This window comes from Saccopteryx bilineata, chromosome X (assembly GCF_036850765.1).
Source record: "Saccopteryx bilineata isolate mSacBil1 chromosome X, mSacBil1_pri_phased_curated, whole genome shotgun sequence".
Classification (NCBI taxonomy): domain Eukaryota; kingdom Metazoa; phylum Chordata; class Mammalia; order Chiroptera; family Emballonuridae; genus Saccopteryx; species Saccopteryx bilineata.
Window position 1 is genome coordinate 112,424,712 of NC_089502.1, and position 19,126 is coordinate 112,443,837.

A 19,126-nucleotide genomic window follows, 5' to 3' on the forward strand; every position below is an offset into this window, starting at 1 on the left:
TCCATTTATAATTTCACTAAAAAGAATAATATATCTAGGAATAGATTTAACCAAGAAGGTCAAAGATGTGTACTCTGAAAATTACAAGTAAATAAGCAAATAAAGTGAAGACAACGCAAATAAATAGAAAGATATATTGAGCCCATGGATTGGAAGATATAATATTGTCAAAATGAATTTATATCTTCAAGAAATCTATAGTCAATGTAATCCCTATCAAAATACTAATGGCATTTTTTACAGAACTAGAACAGTTCTAAAATTTGTAAAAAAAAAAAAAAAAAAAAAAGTAACATAAAATATAACCCCAAATAGCCAAATATTGAAAAAGAAAAACAAAACTTCTAATTTTAACTATAGTACAAAGCCATAGTAATTAAAACAGTATGGTTACTGACTCAAGAACAGACACATAGGTCAATGAAACAGAATAGAGTTCAAAACTGAATCCACACATATGGTCATTTAAGCTATTATAAAGAAGTCAAGAATACACATTCGAAAAAAGACAGTCTCTTCAAGAATGATGTTAGGAAAACTGGACACATACATGCAAAAGAATGAGAGAGGACTACTACCTGGCACCATGTATGAAAATAAACTCAGAACAGTATAAAACATTAATGTAACACCTGAAACCATAAAAATCTTAGAAGAATACATAGGCAGTCAGAGTTTGACATTGGCTGTTGCAATATTTTTTTGAATATGTTTTCTCAGGCAAGGGCAACAAAATCAAAAATAAACAAATGGGACTTTATCAGATAAAAACCTTCACAGAAAAGGAAACCATCAAAAACATCGCAAACTACTGAATGGGAGAAGATATTTGCAAATTATTTATCTGATAAGAGTTTAATATCCAAAATATATGAAGAATTCACAACTAACTAAAAAAATCTAATTAAAAAATAGGCAGAGGACCTGCATAGACATTTTTTCCACAGAAGGCATACAGATGGCCAATAGGTATATTAAGAGATGCTCAACATCACTAATCATCAGGAAAATGCAAATCAAAATCACAATAAGATATCACCTCACACTAGTCAGAATGATTATTATTAAAAAGATAAAAAATAAGTGTTGGTGAGGAAGTGGAGAAAATGGAACTCTCAGACACTGTTGGTAGGAATATAAAGTAATACAGTCACTGTGGAAAACATCATGGAGGTTCCTCAAGAAATTAAAAAATTTAAATTATGGGTTTATTAATCTGAAGAAAATGAAAACACTTATTTTAAAAGACATTGACCTCTATGTTTATTGCAGCATTATTTATAATAGCTAAGATATGGAATCAACCTAAGTGTTCATGTATAAATGAATGGATAAAGAAGATGAAGTATGTATATATGTATACACATACATGACACAGTGGATTATTACTCAGCCATAAAATATATATGTATGGCCCTGGCCAGTTGGCTCAGCGGTAGAGCGTCGGCCTAGCGTGCGGAGGACCCGGGTTCGATTCCCGGCCAGGGCACATAGGAGAAGCGCCCATTTGCTTCTCCACCCCTCCGCCGCGCTTTCCTCTCTGTCTCTCTCTTCCCCTCCTGCAGCCAAGGCTCCATTGGAGCAAAGATGGCCCGGGCGCTGGGCATGGCTCTGTGGCCTCTGCCTCAGGCGCTAGAGTGGCTCTGGTCGCAATATGGCGACGCCCAGGATGGGCAGAGCATCGCCCCCTGGGGGGCAGAGCACCGCCCCTGGTGGGCGTGCTGGGTGGATCCCGGTCGGGCGCATGCGGGAGTCTGTCTGTCTCTCCCTGTTTCCAGCTTCAGAAAAATGAAGAAAAAAAAAAAATATATATATATATATATGTATGTGTGTGTGTGTGTATGCGTGAAATCTTGCCACTTGTAACAGCATGGCTGGGCCTGGAGGGTATTATGCTAAGTGAAATAAATCAGATAGAGAAAGACAGATACAGCATGATTTCACTTATATGTGGAATCTAAGAACAAAACAAATGACAAAAAAGAAAAAGAAACAAACTCTAGATATGGAGAAAAACTGCTGGTTGCCAGAGGATGTGGGTGCATGAGTGTGTTGATGGGCAAAATAGATGAAGGGGATTAAGGGTCACAAACTTACAGTGATGAAATAATAATTCATAAAGAAGTAAGAACAACATAGGGAATAGGTTCAATAATATTATAATAGCTTTGTATGGTGATGGAATATGACTTATAGTGATCACTTCATAATGCATATAAATTTTGAATATAATATTGTAAGTCAATTATATGATACTTCAATAAAAATGAGTGTTCTCCTTTACTTTTTAGAACATTTTAATAATAGTTGCTTTAAAGTCTTTGATAATTTCAACATGTGTCATCTTGACCTTGATGTCTGCTGGTTGTCTCTTCCCATCTGAGTTGAGATTTTTCCTGGTTCTCTGTATGCTGAGTAATATTAGGTTTTATCCTAGATATTTTAGCAGACTCTAGGTTATGAAATTCTGAGTCTCGTTTAAATCCTGTTGGTAATGTAAACATTTTTAACAGCAATCAAATTGTTGATGCCATGAGCCAGCGTGATTCGTTATTGTCCAGGTCCTGAGTGAGAACGGTGCAAAATGAAGAAATAACTTCAGAGAGAAAAAGGAAAGGATCAGGAGGTCTCTTCAATGCCTTTTTCTTGCAAGAGCAAAAGCAAAGCCCCTGGTCTGCTTTATTATATGGTGCAGAGCTATATGCAAATAAGGAAGTCTGATACAAAGTCACACATCTGAGGCATAAATGAGAATCCTTGTGAGAGTGCACCTCCCTCCTCCATGCACCGGTCAAGAGTTAGGGGAAGATCTTAGTCTTAGAAGGGTGTGGGGAAGAGTTTAGTCTTAAACTAAGCCCTAGGCTATAAGGATTTTGTTGGTTTACAGCCTGTCTCCCACAGCTTGAGTTCAGGTTGCATAATCCAACCAGCCTTCTATGGGTTGTGGTTCTATTGTCAGTTGAGTTTCAAAGCCTTTGCTGTATTATTCAGATTTGTCTTGTGTGTGTGTGTGCCACCCAGTGGTCAGTCTGACACCTGGGCTGTATTCTATCCCATAATTAAATTATCAGAATTTTTGTTATATTAGTTAGGGTCAGATCCATATATGCACAGTTAGGAAGTGAGCTTAGGAATTCATAAATATTATAGGGTTGTTTTCGCAGGCTCTACCCTCTTCAAAATGTTCCCATTATTTTTTCTTTACCTGGGGATCTCCTTTCAGTCTCTGACCCCAGAAAAATGGGGTTAGAAATACTATGTTGTGTACTTCCCACTGTTGTACCCATGCCTGGAACAGAGCAGCAGGAGGGAAGGAAGAGCAAAACAGCAATGGTGGTTCACCACATCGCCTTGGGACATAGCTTTTCTGATGAGGCCTAATGGTTCTCCTTACTCAGACTTTTGGGTATCTCTAGGCCATCAATGATGGTGCTGTTTCTACTGCTGCTACTGCAAGTTTCCTGGAGTGCAAGAGAACATTAAAAAGTAAAATACTCAGCCATAAGAAATGATGACATCGGATCATTTACAGCAAAATGGTGGGATCTTGATAACATTATACGAAGTGAAATAAGTAAATCAGAAAAAACCAGGAACTGCATTATTCCATACGTAGGTGGGACATAAAAGTGAAACTAAGAGACTTTGATAAGAGTGTGGTGGTTACGGGGGGGAGGGGGGAAAGGGAGAGGGAAAGGGGGAGGGGGAGGGGCACAAAGAAAACTAGATAGAAGGTGACAGAGGACAATCTGACTTTGGGTGATGGGTATGCAACATAATTGAAAGACAAGATAACCTGGACTTGTTGATCTTTGAATGTATGTAACCTGATTTATTGATGTCGCCCCATTAAAAAAATAAAATTATTAAAAAAAAATTAAAAAAAAAAGTAAAATAAAATCTAGGAGATTTCCACCACACCCTCTAAGCCTCAGGAGATCTCTTTCCTCCCCCTCCAGACAGAAGTAGAAAACTGCTTCTGAATGTCTCTTTGTTCACACCTTGGTTCCACTTCTAGGTCTTGGGCTGACTTGAATCTAAGGAATGGATAGCAGAGGAAAAATAATCAATAAACTAACCATTAGTTTGGTAGTACTTTGTATTCTGCTTTGTCTTCCTTCCCAGTTTCATGTTGCTGTTTACTTTTTAGACTTCTCAAATAGCTTCCCTATGCATTCTTTCCAGTGGTTATAGCTGCATTGAAAGGGATAAATAGGGTCTAGTTACCCCATTTTACTTAGAACCAGAATTTCTTATTTCTTTATATCTTGTTATGAATACATCTCTGTTTTTATTCACAAAATCTCTTTTGTTATTTTTACAACTTTTTCCTTGGGAAAGCCTCTTCAACTGCTGAATAACAATAGTACCTTAAGTAGAGTAACCTAGAAGCAAAGGATGAGACATGGATTCTTATTGGGGAAGTGTTCTCAGAAGAAAGCTCTAAGGAAGGTAATGAAAGAAGCAGGAAAGGTGTGAGAAGAAGCTAAACAAAGAGGTGGTTTCAGTACAAGTCTAGCATCAACCTGATTCTGTGGTGATCTCTAAAGCAAAGGTGGGACCACAAAATTGTCTCCCTTGAGGCAATGGATTTGGTCTTTTGCTCCTTCATACCAGTCAGCCATTTGCAGTGTTGATGGCTATATAACTTTTTAGGTATTTCTGAATGAGGTGGCTCCCATCAACTGAGAACAATTTTCTGGAAAAAAAAAAAAAAAGACGTACATCTGTGAGCTATTAGCAGTCAACCCTCACAGCTGCTAAGTAGAAAATAATATAGAGGTGATCTTGATTCTGAGTAAGAAGGAGTCAGCATCTGGGGGAGAGGTGCACTAGACTGTCAAAGGAGCTCTAGGTGGAGCATTAATACCATCGTTATAATGATTAATCACACATGTCAGTGGTGATAATCACTGAGTGCCACCATTTCCTTCCAAAACACAGAGAATCACTAACTAGTGGTGGCAATGTGGGAACCATGCCTAAGCTGAAATAATCAGCCTCTAATGAAATGGTTCTCAACATTTCGTGTGCATAAGAATCACTGGGGAGCTTGTTAGAGGTGTAGATTCCAATCCCAATTCAGAGATTTTTATTCAATAGATCTGCGGTGAGAACTGCATTTTAACAGGACCTCCATGATTCACGTTTAGATTATCTGAGTGGTCATACAACCCAACCTATTTCAGTGATGACAGATATCACTGTTTTATTTTCATCTTCCCCAATAAATCTGAAACTTCTGTGGGCAGATGTTAAATAGCAGTAGTTTCCCCTATAGTGATGTTCACAACCTTAATTTTTTTAATACTGAATGTTTTTAAGAGCTTTTCTCAATTCACTGTTCCAAGGGTTCCAAGTAACTACTTTATGGGGGGGTGTCTAAAATGAGGTAGTTATAAGTATCTGTATACAAAAGCAAAATCTCAGAGCATGAGCCATAGAAGTTGTAGAATCCTAGGCAGTAACAGAGACATCCCACTCAGTAGTGAATCATAACTTTTAAAAAATAATCTTCAGATAGTCCAAGGGTTATTGAGACATACCAACAGAGAATGCCCAACTTGGCACCACAAATCAAAACATATGGCTGGGGTGGGCCTGGAAGACTAGCATCTGTTTGAACAGCTGTAATTGTCCATATAGATTGGATCAGTATCAATCATATCTTTCACTATAAAGGACAGAAAATTGGTCAGTACCCATGCCTGCCTAACAATACCAGCTCCATTTTAAATCTCTAGACAGAAACTAATATACAGAATTAAACTATTTCCAAAGGGACATAATAAAACAAAAACTAATATAAGAAACCAATAGACTGTCAATTTCTTTCTTTAACTTTGTTGTAAGAATTAGGCTGCATGCTGTGAGAGCAAAGTGTTCACTTAGGAAGATCTACTCAATAAGATAAAGTGTCTTCCTACAGAAAATCTTTAAAAAAAATAAGTAATTTTTGTAAGGTATTTTTCCCCACCGAGAAGGAAGGAATGGGCCAGAGCCACAAAGTGTGGAATAGCAAATGGCTTTATTGAGTACAGAGCGCGCATCCCACCTGGCAAGGTTCCCTGGCCCCGAGGAAAGAAAGATGGAGGCTAGGTGGAGGTCAGGGAAGTTGCAAAGATTAAACCGTGTGGGAGATATTTAAAGGGTCCCTCTAGGAAAGTGGAGCTAACATGACGTAGTGAAATCCCACTGGCTGGCAGACGATGGCTTTTTTCCAAACGGTTCCTGTGAAGCCTCCTTTTGGCGCACTTGGTTGTGGGCGGTCCTAGCCAAAGTTTGCGGGTCTGAGTTCCCCACCTGACCATTCCCCATTATCCACCGACCTTACAATTTTACTCTGCTGCATTTTATCCCTTATAATTTTATTATTTTTTCAGATATGTAGTACTACTCACTTAAATAGGGCAGTTATTTATCTATTCTTGAAGATCAAATGGAAGCTATGTAGTTTGTCTAGTTGTGGTTTAGGAAATCTGACATGTAAGGAAACATTTTAAGATCTTATGGGCAATTAAAAGTACAGATATTTTGGTCTTGGTTGATGGCTCACTGGATAGAGTGCTGGCCCAGCATATGGATGTCCTAGGTTTGATTTCTGGTCAGGGGCACACAGGAAAAGCGACCATCTGCTTCTTCCCACTGCCTCCCCGCTCTTCTCGTCCCACAGCTGGTAGCTTGGTTGGTTTAAGCCCTAGGCACTGAGGATAGCTCCATTGGAGAGTGACAGCCTCAGGTGCTAAAAATAACTCAGTGCCCAAGCATTGGCCCCAGATGGGGTTTCCAGGTGGATCCCAGTAGGAGCACATGCAGGAGTCTGCCTTACTATCTCCCTTCCTTTAACCTAAAAAAAAGTACAGATATTTTAATGACTACTCAAATCAAAATGTCATTTCTGGTCATAAAAAATAAGTGGTTTGGAATTTGTTATTTCCAAAGTGGATATCCTTGAGGCTTACCCTTGCCCAAGGGCATGTTTATAAATATATCAGCTTTACAAAACAGGTGAAGCTCTTACTTGTTTATATTCCTTTAATGACTGACTCTGTCTGCTTCTGACGTATAGTTAAATGAGCTTGTTGTTTCCTGATAAATCCTCCTAGGCCTCAAGAGGTCAAAGTAAGCCACCAGTGTTGTGTGGTAGTCCATGATCATCTGTCTCACTTCCTTGATGAAAGAGAAGCCCTGAGCTGAAGCAATGAACAGTAGGCAACAAATTAATTAATGGACATCAGGGAGGATTATTTTTCTAGCTTCATTTATGTGCTTGTGTAAGCAGGTAGGCTAGACCAATCGTACCTCTGAGAAAAGGTAAAAAAAAAATGATTGGGGGTGAGTTGGGGAATTGACCATGGGGTTATAATTCTGGGAGGCCATTTTGTTTCCTGGGTTTGATAGTTTCTGGAGAAATCCAGAGACCATGTAGATGAGTGTGAGTGAATTGGACTAGACTTTGTGTTGTAGGTTGGACTTTCTGGGAAGCTGATTGTGACAGAGTGTAGGAGATAGGAGGTTTATTAGGACATGCCCTTGGGATTAATACCTGGGAAAAGGAGGGAAAGGAAGCAAGAATGAGAAGAGAGAGAATCAGAGCTGTGAGGCAGGCCTAGCAACAGCCTCAGCCAACCCATAGGGAGTTCCAAAGCTATAATTGCCCTTCAGGGTTGTACTTAGTTGGATCAAATTTGTATTCCTGCATTGATCTATCACTGGATATGGTCAACCTCAGAAAGTCATCAAGAAAACTGTCTTTTTGGTCAAGGTGGTTCTTAGAAGCTGAGGCAATCCCTGCAGAGGCTGAAAATGAGGGTTGTCTACCACCAAAACACACAGAGGCTGGTCCAAGAAGGACTTCATTGAAGGTGGATCTGGGAAGTGCATGAAAGTGGCTACCACACATGCTCAAATTTGGGCTGTGGCTTATCTGAGTGATTGTAACAAGTAATGGGAAGCCAAATAACTGCAAGGCTAGTTGTTAAGGGGAAGTCATGCCACCTGAATTTTGTTGCTCCTGACTCTAATAACTATTTTAGTTTGAGATATGACAAGGAAGGGCAGAATGAGGAATTCTGGAGCTGACCTTAGATCTATCTACAGGGAGGAGTCAAGCTAAAATGGAGTCATGGGTAGAGGTGACACATGCTAGGGCTGTCCACAGAGCATCAGAATGATGAGTGAGTATATTATCCATGGATTTAAGCAAGAGTCAGGCAGTCAAATACAGCATTCAAAATGACACAAAAGTCAGGTGAGGGTAATACTTGGAAGCCCATGCAATCTGCTAAAATGTAGGTGAAGGCAAGGCACTGGGACAAAAATAATAAGGACTATACTAGTAAGTGCTTACATGATCAGGGACCCTGCTAAGCATTTCGCATACTCATCTACTATCACGCTTACAACTCTGTGTTGTAGACATTATTATGTCTATTTTTATGTGCAGAGACCAATTCAGAGAAGAACTTGCCCAAATTTATTCAGCTAGTAAGTGGCAGGGGTTTTGGAGAAAGACTAGGTTCAAATTCTGATTCTTACTAGTTGTGCGACCTCGCTAACTACTTAACCTCTCTGTTATTCAATATATTTATCTTTAAAATGGGAATAATAATAATAATAACATCTACCTCTTATGACTGTTAATGAGCATTAAGTGCATTAATATCATAAAAGTACTTAGAGAATTGTGTCATAACTTACGAGCTATGTAGTTGTGAACTAATAGGTCAGCCTACCATCAAAGCCTGTGTTTTTTGTCATGCTATCCTGGCAAGATTCTGATTCTTGGGACATAGAGAGGGAGAGCTAAGCAACCTATGTACTAGAAAGTAGCTCAGATAGTGGGAAAATATTCATTCATTCACTTACAAATATTTTTCTGAGCACCTCTACATATGTGGTAAGCATTTTTCTAAGTAATGGAAATAAAGCAATGAATTAAAAGCTAAAGTCCCAGACACCATGAAGTTTATATTCTAGAGAGACAGATAAGAAACTACATAAAGATAAATATCTAGATAATTTCAGATATTGGTAAGAGTTCTGAAGAAAATGAAATCAGCATAAGGTACAAGGAACCATGGGGGTGGAACTATGAGAATGGGTGAGTATATGCTACTGTAGAAAAAGAGATCAGGTAAAGCCTTTTTGATGAGGTTACATCTAATCAGAGACCTGAATGAAGTGAGTCGAGCAGTAATCTGGAAGACAAGTCCAGGCACAGATTAACAGCAGTCTCCTCCATGTTCTTAGTTGGGAGATGTGGGTTGCTTTTAGACGGAGATAAGATCCTGGGCAAAGCAGTTTTCTTCAGTGGAGGCAATTTCCAAGGTGGGCCGACAGCTGAAGCCCACATCATAATATCACTCCTGACAGTGCCTGAAGGACCATCTGGGTGATGCATTCCAGCTTCCATCACCCCTTGCATTCTTCAGCTGCTTGTTCTACTCTTTGGTTTACTTCTGGAAAACAGATCTTTGCCACTAAAGAATATATGCTAAACATTTTGAAGCCCTCATCAAAGTTCTTATACAAAAATACAAAGATCAAAGTTACTTTGGCTATACATAGCTAGAAAAACAATGTAAATATTAGAACACCGAATAGCACAGGAGGAAAGAGCATAAGTCTAAATCTGAAAGTTCTTTGGAATGAGTACTTGACAGATGGGTGATTTTAAATGTGATATCATGCATTCTTTTGCAACTTGATAACACATCAACAGTGCCCACATGCTCTAGAAACCATGTGAATGAAGAAGGCTGTCATTAGAGTTGGAAATTGCTTTGTGACTTTGGCAACGGTTTGCTCTTAGGCCAGGTTCAGATTTCCCAGTTTCTGAATTCTAACCAGTAATTGTCATTATAAGTGTGTTTGGGAGATGGTTACTGGAGATTGTGGCAAGAAGATAGAATTCTATGCCTTTTAAGGCATTTTAATCACAATTTTGGCAGCACCGGAGCCTTCAATTTAGTAAACTGAGCAGCCCTCCTGTAGCAAAGAAATAAACTACTGTTTGACCCAGAGAGGAAGGCTTCGGCTATTGTTTGTTAACCTGAGCCAAGGGAAACAAGATGACAGATTGGACAGGCAGAACACCATGCAATTTATGCCCTTCATGGACTGTCAAACATTAATTTAATTTAATTTTAATCATGACCATCTGGTGCTTATATAGAGAGGCCCAGATAGATATTTCCTTCTGTTGAACTGGGGAACAGTGCTGTGTTTTGGCCTACAGCCACGTCCACACACCCCAAAGGGGGGGGCAGGGGAACTATGGGAGGGCAGACTTGTACTGATGCCCGCTACGCAACCATCATGAGTTCTTAAAGCTGTAAATGGGACCTGAGGTTGGTGCTGGTCCTGCCATGGGTCAGTAGTGGCCTCTTCTTCTGCCCCATCATGGAGACATAAATGCTGAGTCATGTCTTTGTATTCCTGGACATTGGCAAAGGGGATTGACTCTGACTGGGGATGGTGTCTAGGTGAATTGGGACTTCTGGCTCTGTAGATATAATCTCTTGAGTTACTAAATTGGAAACTAGCCACATTTAATCTGTTTATCAGGTAGTTACTAAGCAGTGTCAATGGTGATAAAGACTGGGATCAAATAACCTTTGAGTTTTCATCACTCCTGAGAGTGCGATTCTTTATATCAGTCACAATGCCAGGCCCAGCAGGGAATAAGGAAGAAGTATACGGCAGTATCCCTGTCCTACAAGTCACTTTGGTCCTACAAGGGATTTTCCTTTCTTCCCAGTCCTCAGATTGAACCTCAGGTTCTTGGTGGATGGTAGGAGGTAGAAGGACTGCCAATGAAGTCCCAAGGAAGTAGGGGAGCAGGCATAGAGAGAGAAGCCCTTCATTTTCTTGAGTTTTAATTTCTCAGATGCAAAATAGCTTTTTATCTACATGGCTGGAAGAGCCATTCATCATGACAGCTCTGGCTTCAGGAGACAAACACTGAGCCCTGTTCATTACTGTGTGGGTCAAGATAATATGCCTTACTTAAGAGAGGACAGTAAGTCCCTCACCTCCACCCCCACACACACCTATTTTAAAAAATAGAAACAGGTTTTTTTATGATTTTTTCTGTGGTAATTTTATATATGTGCTCATTGTCCAAAAACAAAAAACAAGAACAGACCACTGTTAACACTTTGGTATATGTGTTTATATATACATATGCACACATTCACATACAAATAGATGATTTTCTTCTCCAGCCAGATGTCAGCATGACCAGAAGGAACATTCAGGGGCTTCAAGCAGGGAAAGGGAAAATGGAATTGCAAAAATTGCCACTTCAAATTTTAAGGTTGGATGTTCTTTCTAGCTCAAGCTGTGTCTGTCCAACCTACCTCTTGGCAACCACCAATGGCAAACTTGGCAGCCCTTCTGAAATAGGAGGCCACCTCTATTACAGAATGTAAATTGTTTCTTTCAATGAAACATTACATTTTTACATTTTTTCCCTTTTGAAAAATAACAGAAAGCACTTTTCATTATGGAAGGTTAAGGGACAAGTGCAATTTGGAAGAAATATTTGCAAAGGTTAAAATGGAGCAAGAAAAGAGAAAATAGTTTCCTGCATTCCCTAATTAGACAGATTTTCTTTTTCTTTATGTTTAAAGGGAATATACATGCATCAAATTGAAAGGATGTGATCTCCAAGAGCATTTTCTTCCAGGTAGGAGTGTTGTTGAAGCTAACTCCTTACAGGAGATTCCACTGGCTTCTGGAAAGTGACCAGAGAGTAAAGGCCCACAGAGTCAGGCCATGTGAGGAGCGGTAGAGGAAACCAGGCCTGTGGGCTAGACTTATTTTATATTCTTCTGGAAGTTAGAACCAGAATGAAAAGATCAAACATCGTTAAGCAGAGAACTGACACATGAGATTTGAGAAGATAGGAGAAAAAGGAGCAAAGGCAGCTAATATTTATTTAGCACCCAGTATATGTCAGAAATTGTGCTAAATCCTTGTTATCCTATTTGATCTTTACAGTGATCTTTTTTAATTGAATTTTATTGGAGTGACATTGGTTAACATAATTATACAGGTTTCAGGTGTCCAATTCTACAACACATTTCTGTGTATCCCCCAAGTCAAGTCTTAGTCCATCACTATTTATCCCCTCATACCCTCCTTCACCTTAAGACATAGATAATACAATATTATTGATATTTTGTAGCTAAACAGATTAAGACTTTAAGAGATTAAGTAACTTGCCCAATGTTACAGAGCCATGAAGTAGAAGGGCTCAGGTTCAAATCTTTTTTTTTTTTTTGGTGTGTTAAAATACTTAATCAAATATACCACAATAATATTTCAACAATGTAAACTCAACAGCAGTATTAACAACCATTAGCACTGTTATTAACAAATGAGAAGAGACTTTAATGTTCAAATAGTCTTCTAGTTGTCTGAAAACCCCAGGAACTCATCACTGTTAGTGTCAGAATTTAAGAAGTTCGGTTGCTCACAATCACTGGTATCACTTTCTCCGCTATTTTCATATATGTTACCATCTTCAGTGCCATCTAAGGCAGTGGTCCCCAACCTTTTTTAAGCCACGGACCAGTTTAATGTCAGAAAATATTTTCACGGACCGGCCTTTAGGGTGGGACGGATAAATGTATCACGTGACCAAGACAAGCATCAAGAGTGAGTCTTAGACGGATGTAACAGAAGGAATCTGGTCATTTTTTTTAATAAATAAATTTTTATTTTAATGGAGTGATATCAATAAATCAGGGTACATATATTCAAAGAAAACATATCCAGGTTATCTTGTCATTCAGTTCTGTTGCATGCCCATCACAAACTCAGATCTTTATGGTTCCCAAGTGGCTTCTTTTTCTGACATCACACTCTTAGTAAATGAAATGGGTATTTCTCTTGAGCTAAGGTATTCCTAGTAACCTGGTATATTCAAGCAGAGAATAGATGAATATTTACCAGAATGTTCTTCAGGACATTCATACACTGGTACAGAGCTGGAACCCATGGTTTCTAAGAATCCTTCCAACTGTCTGTTCTAACAGGGTCTCTCTAAAACATATCACTCTTGCTTGTGTCCTAGGATACCTATTATGGTCATGATTAGAATTACATTTTTTGGCTAAGACATCATTCTCAGAAAAAGCCACTGACAGTACTTTCCCCTGAATGTTTGCTTGGAAGACCAACTCCAGCACACATTTCTGGTTCCCTATCCATACCTGTTCAGAATTCAACCATTCCCATAAATGCCCATGGAGTCCTGCCTCAAACTATCTACCTAAGGAACTTTTTTGAGGGGGAGGTTCTTAAAGGGTAGGCTGTAAGTACCAAACAGTGAACATCCTAGGGAGCAGTTCTCAGCTCATGACAGATGGGATATGGAAGATAAATATTATACTCCTTGTCTTTGCTTGGAACAAGTCTGAGACATGCCTCATATAGTCTCCCAGAGTTCCCTAGTAAGAGTGAGTTCTAATTGCCCATGAGAGTAATTTGATTTTTAACACACCTTTTATTCTCAAAGAAATTAGTTGTACTCGAATCCCTGTCTCAGAGTCTGCTTTTTAGAGAAGCTAAACTAAGACTCCAGCATTATTTACTCATTAGCACAGGGTTTCTCGGCCTTGGTACTACTGACATTTGGGGCTGGAGAATTCTTTGATGGGAGGAATGGTGCTGTCCTCTGTACTGTGGGATGTCAGCAGCATTCTTGACCTCTATTTACTCCATACTAGCACTGCATTTCCTCTAGTATGACAACCAAAAAGATGCCAAAAGACATTGCCAGATGTCTCCTGGAGGACAAACTCAGCCCCAGTTGAGAACCACTTCTTGTCTGAGGTTCTATGGAAGCACAGAGAGGGTAGACTGTGTGAGGCAGATGTATGGGTGGGCTGTGGACAAGATTCTCAGTGAACTCTAGAGTTTAGTGGAAGGCACAGGTAGGATAATGAGGAAGATCTGTGTGTGTGTGTATTTGGGGAGAGGGAAATGATGAACCAACACTTCCTGTACGTAACTGCCCGGTTCCAGGCTGTGCCTTGTCCAAAGTAGATGAAGAGCTCACAACAAAATTGGACCCCACTAAGTTCCTTTTAGAAAAATGACATGCACAAAGAGGCAATTTTGCTGTTTGTATAACATCAGTTTTCAGGTGAGTTCAGCTTGGATAACAGATCCTTAAGTAGACATTTCATACAGCCTGTCAGTTCCTGCATTGCTAGGGGTGTTTTGACGTTTAAGTACTTGAGTGCAGCTATTTAAAAAAATCAACATGCTGTTACAACATGGGAATGCTGTCAGTTAAAGTAGACAGTCTAATAAAAGGTGCAAATATTTTAACTTTAGCAATGAGTCTCATTTGGCCTGAAATAAATGTGCAAATGAGACCACTGAAGAGAAATACAGATTTTCAGGACCAGTAAAGGAAATAGCAGATGCAGGCTTCAAAACCATAGTATCCCTATAATTGGAGGTAGTACAGAGTTATAAATATAGGTTAATACCTATGATAAAATCCTCATTTCATCTACTGGATTCCTGGTAGAGAGGTACTAATTGGAGTTTCTCATTTCCACTACACTCCAATTCCTTCCATAATCAAGTAGGAAAGCAAGCTGCTGGTAGATACTGCATGTTCTGCCTGAATCTTGTCTAATCCCTTTTACCAGTTTGCTGTGGTCAGCAGCCAATTTCAGTGTGCTTTTCTGCTAATGATTAGCACCTGTGATCTTCTATTGCTTCCTTTTGGGCTACTGGGGTTTCCTCACCTATACATAGACCTTTGAATTTATACAATTGTCCTTTGCCATATCGCGGTTCACTTTTCATGGTCTCACTGTATCGCGGATTTATAAATTGCATATATCTAATTTTGTTATCATGGATTTTTCGCTATATCGTGGAATTTTGTGTTATATAGGTATTTTTACATATTTATTATTTTAATTATTTTTGTGGTAAAACAAGCATTTTCTACCTAAAAAAAATTGAAAACAATATAAAGAGTGTGGGAAAGATTATTAACAATGTGGGATGGTTTATAAAGCCTTAAAGTATATATAAATAATACAATAAATATAAGGTTACTACTTCGTGGATTTTTGCCTATTGCGGGGGGGGGGGGGGTTCTGGAACCTAACCGCCACAATAGATGAAGGATTACTGTATTCCCCTGCAGAGGCCCATAACTAATGGGCTGGAATATGAAAGTCTTGTTCCCTTGCTTCATGTTGAAATGAACTCTAGGCTTAATTTACACTCCAAAACTACACACTGGAATGATTATGAAGCTGAGACTTTTCCTAAAATCACAACCTTTCTTCTTAGCTTTCTTACTCTGTTCTGCTTTCTCCACTCTTTTGGACTCCCCTGAATAAATCACTTGCACAGGAATTCTCTTCTCAGGATCTGGTTCTGGGGAATCTAAGCCAAGACTTATGTATTCTAATACACATTTGAATGGGAGAATAGGTAAATTCTATCATTCACATGAAATATTCCATAATCTTACCCTCTTTTATACGGTAGGCATTCATTTGATATTTCTTGTTGTAGTGGATGATCTTAGGCTGGAGAAAACAAATAGACCTCAGCCATCTATGGACTACTCCCCCTGACTGCACAGGTGACAGGTCTGCAAAGGACCTCAGGAGGTGTTGAGTCTCACTTAGCCAAGAAAAGAGAAACTGGCTTTGCTCATGTTTAAATGAATTAGATCCTGGACACTCAAAGTTCTGCCTATCTGCTTTCATTCTTGAAAGTGCTTTGCCACAGAGGGTAGGAATTCAACACAACAACTCTGCGGTGAGGAAATTTGGATCAAAAACATGTTAGGCAATACTTCTGATACTAGTGTTTGAGAAGGTCTCTGCAACTGTATTGCAAAAGTGAGTGATGATTCAGCACTGCTTTTTGAGTGCTTTCTACTTCTTTGGCAGTGCTTTCTCATGCATTATATGTATTATTTCATCCTTGTATATACTTGTGAGCTATGAACATTCTCATTTTCCAGGCAAGAAAGCTGAGTCTCAGAGAGGTTATGCTAGCTGCCTATAGTTACACTTGTTGTAAGTGGCATAGCTAGGATTTGAACCTACTTTTGTCTGATTCCAAAACTATGTGCTTAACTACCTACCACAGTACAGTTCCAACATTGGCTCTTTCTCTCCAGAGACATGAAGTAAAGATTTGTTGACATTTGCATGCTACAGCCCTGATGGAATAGTTTGATTGGTTAGAGAATCACTGATATGCAGAGGTTGCCAGTTCCATCCCCAGTCAGGGCACAAACAGGAGCAGATAGATATTTCTGTCTCTCCCTCTCTCCCTTCCTCTCTCTCTCAAAAATCAAATAAATTCAAAAAAATAAAAATTGAAGAACTTTTGTACATGACAGAAAACAATCTCATGTGAGAGGATTTAGATAGACATTGTTTTCTTTTTCACAAAAAATAAGTAAATGTATAAGAAATTAAAATATATTTAATGAGCCTGGCATGATGCAATACAGAAAGTATGTTGTATGATGAAATTTTCTCTAAGCTTAGCATTTTCTTATTATAAAGTCAATATGATGATTAATGGTTTATTCACAAAGTAGAAAATGATAATTTTCTTTGCAGTCATTTGGAGGACATTGCATGTAGTATAATTTCAATCAACTTAGGTACATGATAGATTGTTCTTGGGTTGAATTTTTGCCCCGCCCCTACCACTCTCTACCCTGGCCTCTTTTTTCCCCCTTAGAACCAAGCCAGAAAGGCTTCAGAACTACTTATGTTTTACCCAATTAATTCCCTCCAGGATTGAAAAATAATACTATTCCTATTCTTGAATTGTAACAGTTTTTGCAAGTCTCATATGCAATATGAGAATACTTTTGGACAAGAACCTCCCATGAAAAATGAAAAAAAATTACAATATATCCTGTATTTAGATACACTATGTGTATTCAAATTAAGCAGTGACGGGAGGCTGCAGATCTCTGAAATTTTAAGAGGTCGGTTTTCAATAACAGAGAAAATAAAATTTGAGAGTAGCTGCAAAAGAATGTTTTTATTTTATTTTATTTATTTTATTTAGAACCAGATCCAAAGTTTAGAGCAAAACTATCCTCTCCAGGGTACAAATATTGTTTGCCCTGAATACAATATACCTTCCTACTTGATAGAAAACACATGAACACATTCTCATTGTGAAACAGCCCCAGGCAAGTGGTATTTGGGAAAATAAAATGCTAAGCATAGAATCACAAGCTGACATAGACTCTATGAGAACATTTGTTCTGCCCTCATCTTCCAACTGAATGGCTAACTCATCCTGTATAGGTTATTTTCTGTTTTACTAGGCTTTATAATTCTACATGTTCATCTTTAGTGTCCATTCACATGACACATTTCAGTTAATGGTGGAGTATCTGGTAATCAATCACAAGAAGCCACCGAACCGAACCTAACAAAACCCCTGACACATAAATAGGATTCAGGAGAACTTTTACTAGAAAGAATAAATGCATTAACAAATGAAAAAAAGTTGAAGATTCCAATAGTAGAAACTTTATGATGAAATTGTTACTGATATGATTAATTAATATAATGGAAACAAATTATTCCCAAATTTAATATCTGGCAAACTCTATTCATTTCACATTTTATAGTGTAGATTTTGTCCTCAATGACTAAGATGACCATGTAATATATATTCCAAATGAAGACCTTTTTCAGTGTCAAAGGGGGCACTATTTTAAAGATCATTTATTAATTCATTTGAAGGATGCTATTAATAATTACAACAGAACAATAGGACTTCTCTGAGAAAACTGGAAGTAATAGTCACCCTCTCAGTGAGGGATTAGGAACAAGGAAAATATATATGTATACAATCTCTAAAATAAGAAACAAGGGGGGTAAATCACAAATGAGGATTGGAAGGGTTTCATTATCAATAATTTTTGCATCTGACCTGAGGTGGCACAGTGAATAAAGTGTTGACTTAGAATGCTGAGGGCCCTGGTTCAGAACAAAACCCTGGGCTTTCCTGGTGAAGGTACATAGGAGAAACAACTATTGCAAGTTGATGCTTCCTGCTCCTCTCTTCCCCTTTCTTTCTCTCTATCCTCTCTCTAAAATCAATAAATAAAATATAATAATAATAATAATAATGTTTGCATTTTTAACTTTGTGCATTCCTACCTCATTCTTACTTCTACCCAAGTGGGAGCAGGTGGGACTGCCTGTCATCATGTTCTAACTCCTCCCATTCCCTCACAACTTCCAGTAATATACATGTTCTCAGGTATCCCCTGCTTCTGAGAACAACTAGTGCTGTATTTTCTGATTGGCTCCTCATTGCTAACTGATTAACCATGAGCTCCAAGATCCACCCGAATTATTCCAATTATCCACTGAGGTGGAGGCCACCATCAACCATCTAGTTAACCTCCATCAGATGGCCTCCTACATCTGCCTCTCTATGAATTTCTATTTTGAAGGCAATGAGGTGGCCCTGGAAAGTGTCAACCGCTTCTTCCAGCAGTTGGCTGAGGAAAAGCACAGAAGTGCCAAGCTCCTCTGGAAGACACAAAATCAGTGGAGTGGCTATTCCCTCATCCAGGATGGGAAGAAGCAGTTTCAAGATGAGTAGACTGAAATCATGGACTCCATGAAAGCTGCCATGGTCTTGGAGAAGATCCTGAACGAGGCCTTTCTGTATCTGCATGCTCTGGTTTCTGCCAACAGAGACTTCTGTCTTTATGACTTTCTGAAGAGCCACTTACTAAAGGATGACGTGAAACTCATCAAGAAGTTATGTAACCATCTGATCAACCTCCACAGGTTGGTGGGCCCTCAGGCTGGGCTAGGTGAGTACCTCTTGGAGAAACTCTCCCACAAGCACAACTAGGAAAGTCCAGAGTTTAGCAGCCTTTGAGGGACCCTGCTGCATTTCCCTGCCATCAGGATTTCTGACTGATCTCTTTCTCCATCGAGGACGCAACATTTTTTAAGCCCTTGCCCAGGCTCTGATATTAAATGGAAACAACAAGAACAAAAAAGAAGTTTGTTTTTGCAGAGGGGAAAAACAAAACAAAAAATTAGGCTGTGTGGGGGTGGGGTGGAGACTA

General features: G+C 38.9%; 1 pseudogene; it reads left to right on the forward strand.

The window, feature by feature from the left end:
* Nucleotides 1-18,370: 18,370 nt before the first annotated feature.
* On the forward strand, nucleotides 18,371-18,906 carry LOC136316717 (ferritin light chain pseudogene; annotated as a pseudogene).
* Nucleotides 18,907-19,126: the final 220 nt, after the last annotated feature.